The following is a 5497-nucleotide window of genomic DNA, read 5'->3' as shown; positions in this document are numbered from 1 at the left end:
TCACATATTACATCACTCATGGCATGGTCAGTGACATCACTGATGACATCACCCATGACATCACAAATGACATCACTGATGACATCACTGAGACCGTAAACCAGGACGGATCAGGGGCAGGACTCAAAGTCCCACACTGCAGTGCGGCATAAGCAGCCCACACCGCCGACGGTGCTACCAGCGCCCGGAGATGCCTATTTACAACCACTGAGGTTCACAGGGGTACTATATCAAGACCTGTCGTCGTGAGGAAGGCTCCTGACCCCTATGGGGCAATATATTTTTGTGCCAAAACAGGATGAAGGAAAACAGAAGTATAGTGTATTGCATGGTCCCTCCAGTTTTAATCTTGTGTAGGGAGACACCAGTAAAAACATTTTTGAGCTTGCCCACACACCACTTAAAAATTGGTCTGACAGTTTTACAAAGTGAGACCATAAGTGTCGAAATAAGGGGCATAATCTCACCCAAACTAGAGAAACCACAAGTAGGAGACTTTACAACCAGTGAACAATAGTATTCTTGGGTGCTGTTAGACCTGGCACCTTGGCGTGAGTCTCCCTTCCACTTTTTGCTGATGTGCTTCAGATGTTTTGCTGGTATTAGCTGCTCGGGGCACTGCGCCAGGGCCAATCCGTGCTGCAGTGCAAGTGCTCCCAATGTAAAGTGTACCTGTAATTGATTTCCATGATTGGCTCATTGGATTTACTGTCAGTCCCCAGTAAAGTGCACCAGGAGTGCCAAGGCTTGCAAATACCAAAACTGCTAGTGGGCCTGCAGCACTGGTTGTGCCACCCACAGAAGCAGCCTTTTAAAATGTGTCTAAGGTCTGCCATTGCAGACCTGCGTGCAGTCTGGTACTGTCATGGTGGCTGGGCAAGTGCACCTACTTGCCAGCCTCTAAACCTTCCCTTTACTTCATGTGAGTCACCCCTATGGTAGGCCCATGGGCAGGGTGCATTGTAAGCATAAGGTATGACAAGCCCTGATGTGTGTGGCATGTCCTAATAGTGAATTACAGCCATTTTCGTTTTTTTACTATTGTAAGGCTACCTATTCTCATAGGCCAGAATGGGCTGTTGGAATTATTACACTCTATAATCCCAGCAGGATCAGGGAACATGATAGAAGGTCAAGTTTAGTATGCCTGAACTCAGAATAATAAAATACTTATTTTAGTAAAGTTTATTTTAATATCCTGTGTTTGCAAATGCTACTTTTAGAAAGTTAGTATTTGCTTGCCTAACCATTTCAGCCCGCCTCTGCCAGGATGTGTATCTGCTGTCTGGGTTTTGTGAGTGACAGGGCTGAGGATGACAGGTGGTGAATGGAGGGATTACACCAGAGTGGGTGGTGGGAGTGCCCTTGACTCTGAATAGGGCTGTGCTCTGCCACCACGATGCTGGCTCCACCTCCTGGGAAGCGACTGATGACTCTGCCCTGCACCTAGCCCAGGAAGAGGGAAGACTATCAACAGAGTGCTCCTGACTGAACTCATCATCACAATGCCGTCTCCCCCTCCTGCGGAGCGTCTGCTGTCCTTGCCCCACACACTGAAAGAAGAAGCCAGGGGCTGCACAACAAAGTGCTTCAGAGCTGAATGGAACTATGCAAAGGCCCCCCTGGCCTGGAAAGACAAATGAAACTGGGTATAAGAAGAGGAGCTCTGCTTCTAACAAACTAGATCCTGCTGGTGAACCAAGACGACCTTCTGGCTGAGGAGAAGGGACCAAGGAAGCTGAAGGAGGAAAGACTGTCCCTATCCTGGGGGACAGGCCTGCAGTGGGAACCTTGCTGCCAAAGGAGAGGAAGAAATCCTGAAAGACCCAGATCTGTGACTGGGGTGAATGTTTTGCCATTGTGCAACATTCCGTCTATCATCTTTTTGTTTTGCTGTTCACCCTATGTGGGAAGGGTATGCCCAGACGTGGGTCCCTTGCTCACTACGCCACTGGAGTCAAGCTATCCTGACTGAAGATGGCTGATAGCCAAAAACCGGTCCTAGGATGCTTGATTCCGGTCCAGGGAAGACATGGCTTGGCAGTTCGGGCTGGACTGTTCCCATGAGGCACAGGGTCAAGACTGATTTGCATATGGCCATGTCTGAACTGGGGTGGTTTGGTGAGCAAAATAACGATGGATTAAACCCAGATCTGTGACTGGGGTGAATGTTTTGCCATTGTGCAACATTCTGTCCATCATCTTGTTTGTTTTGCATGCTTCTAGCCGGCATCGGAAGCCCGAGCACTCCATTGTTTTCAATAGAGCTGCCAACATTCTAATATTCTAATTATTGTTTGTGCTGGGGAAGATTGCTCTGCTGATTTCCATGCCGTATTTTTTTTGTTTTTTTGTGATGCGAAGCTTGGTATTAATATGTTCCAGTATACACAATATAATAATATTCCTCATTTCCAATACTTGCTTTAATGCTTGATGTGAATGAAGAGTGAACCCTCACAAAACATTAGAGCAGGTTTTACTGTTGATTTTATGTGTGAAATAAGCAGCTTTTGAAATGGACTCAATGACTTTGTAAAAGTTAGAAACATAGTAGACAATAGCTCCATGCCATGTGTAACACCTTCAGCCATTTCTGGTTTTTTAGCCAACAGCACTTTGAATGCTGGGATTTTGAGCCCATAAGGACAGTCTTATAAGCACATGTACAAGCCCCACAGCACAACATGATGGCAGCTGAAACGCTAGGAAGGATGATGGTAGCACACCCCACAGTGCCACTTGCAGACTTGTGAGATGGACAATAAAATGCCGTTCCTGGCCTTCCACCTTTTTTTGATGGAGCCCAGATTACACAGCTCAGTAGGTATGAGGGCAGAGACAGATTTTCCAATGCATATAAAAGCATCTCACTGTTGTGGAGAAGTGTGGCTCACTGGTTAGAGGAGGCAGACCTGGAAGCAGAGGTCAGCCCGGGACCAGGGTTCAATTCCCGGCTCGGCGGGGTCTTGAGTCCTAAAATGTCCATGGACTCGACAATTCTCGCTCCGGTGCCTACTCGATTCACGGGTTCACACTCTGGGCAATAGCTTGCTTAATCTCCACAATGGCCCCTCGCGGCGGGATGCCTGGCTTTCACCTTGTGGATACCCTGCCGGGGTTATCTCACAGGGGAATACCAGGACGGGTTCCCTAAGCAAGCGCTTAGAAACCAGTGGTGATATATAAACTCCTGTACATTTACATTTACATTCTCGCTGCTAATGGGCTAACATTAACACTCCTTGGAATAAGAATCCAGCATGCTGGAAGCAGTTACTTAGCCCAACAATGCCACAAGCAGACACTGAAAAAGACAAAAAGAATGTGCTGGCATACCTCTTCCTGACCCCAAGCCTAGAGCTTGGTGGGATTTAAGTTGAGAACCTGCAACACCACTGTGATGTGCCCTGCCTTCAACCAGTGGAGCATGTGCGGCGGGTGCAGCCGCGCGAGCTTCGCCAATCAGAAGGGCTGTAATACAGTTACAAATGTGTCCACACTAAAATAAACCTTACATTGTTTCCCTGTCTTTCTCTTCACAACTATCAAGGCTCCCATGATTTATACTCATGGGGCCTCATTCACTAGATTTTGATGCACTGCAGCGCGGCAAACCTTCCTGCTGCAGTGCCTAGCTTCAAAATAAAAGGGCAGGAATGAGCCGTACAAGATACAGCACCTTCCTATCCTTCTCCCATGCGCCGGCGCACACACAGCAGCTGTGCGCTAACGCAGACACCCGTACGCCATTTTGCAAGGGGGCCTGTGTTGTGGGGATGATTGTGTGCAGGAAGGGACACCTTCCTGCACAAAAACAATCATTGACAGCATTTTCCTCTTTCTGTGTGCTGCATAATGCAGCGTGCATAGAAAGAGGGAAAACAAGGAGGAATACAAGTATTTCTCCTCGTTGCGCCACTCCTACGCCTCCCGTGGGGCCGCATGGGACTCTGATGCATTCCCAGCTTAACAAAATGTTGTAAATCTGGGAATGTGTCAGGTTCCATGACTGTTCAGTGGGAACACCCACAGCAACACCCATGGAACTCCCCTTCCATTCAGAGTAATGCGTGAAAGGGGCTCATATTTACAAGACCATGAAAAGGTCACGCAGGGTGACCTTACGTGGCCTTGTAAGTATGGGCAAAAAAGCGTCACACCGTCAGCGCAATGGGATTGTATATGAAGCCCATTACTCACACTTTTTTTTGTGTAAAGAAACCATGGCGTGAATACGGATGTGCTCTGTGCTCCTCTCTGGTAACAATGAGAACAATAAGCTGTTGCCAAGCATACACTGCATCTAGTTCAAAATACCCATAAAACTGCTCAACACAAGCAAAAACATGTGCAGAGGAAACAATGCACTACTAGACAGCAGGGAGAAGCGCGGCCTGTGCCCTAAAGCGCCGATGTTGAGTGCCCTGGAGTAAAGGTGCTATTTATTGCAACTGATACAATTTGAATCCCCACTCATGAACACCCCCTTTAATCCCCCCCTTTGTTAACAGCAACAGCTGTGAACAAACATTGGAATGTAGATACAGCATGCTTCTAGCAGGCATCTGAAGCTCTGAGCACTCCATTGTTTTCAATAGAGCTCCTAACATTCCAATATTCTAATTATCACCTTGCATGCTCATGACGAGCTGAGCTCGTCATGAGGCACGGTGCTCCGGTGCTCATGACGAGCTCAGCTCGTCATGGGCCGTGGAACGCTCAGGTGCGGGGAGAATTCCCCTGCTGTGTTGAGCGTTCCACGGAAGCCAATGCACCTGTGACGAGCTCAGCTCGTCAAGAGCATGCGGGCGCTGTGCGCGCCACCCAGCACAGCGGGGGAATTACCCCGCAGCGAAGGGGTTATTCTTTGTGCTGGAGAAGATTGCGCTGCTGCTTTCCATGCTGTATTTTTTTTGGTTTTTGTGATGTGAAGCTCGGTATTAAAATGTTACAGTATACACAATATAAAAATATTCCTCATTGCCAATACTTGCTTTAATGCTTGATGTGAATGAAGAGTGAACCCTCACAAAACATTAGAGCAGGTTTTACTGTTGATTTTATGTGTGAAATAAGCAGCTTTTGAAATGGACTCAATGACTTTGTAAAAGTTAGAAACATAGTAGACAATAGCTCCATGCCATGTGTAACACCTTCAGCCATTTCTGGTTTTTTAGCCAACAGCACTTTGAATGCTGGGATTTTTAGCCCATAAGGACAGTCTTATAAGCACATGTACAAGCCCCACAGCACAACATGATGGCAGCTGAAACGCTAGAAAGGATGATGGTAGCACACGCCACAGTGCCAATTGCAGACTTGTGAGATGGACAATAAAATGCTGTTTCTGGCCTTCCACCTTTTTTTGATGGAGCCCAGATTACACAGCTCAGTAGGTATGAGGGCAGAGACAGATTTTCAAATGCATATAAAAGCATCTCACTGTTGTGGAGAAGTGTGGCTCACTGGTTAGAGGAGGCAGACCTGGAAGCAG

This window comes from Lissotriton vulgaris, chromosome 3_1 (assembly GCF_964263255.1).
Source record: "Lissotriton vulgaris chromosome 3_1, aLisVul1.2, whole genome shotgun sequence".
NCBI classification, from domain to species: Eukaryota; Metazoa; Chordata; class Amphibia; order Caudata; family Salamandridae; genus Lissotriton; species Lissotriton vulgaris.
This window is presented reverse-complemented; position numbering follows the sequence as displayed.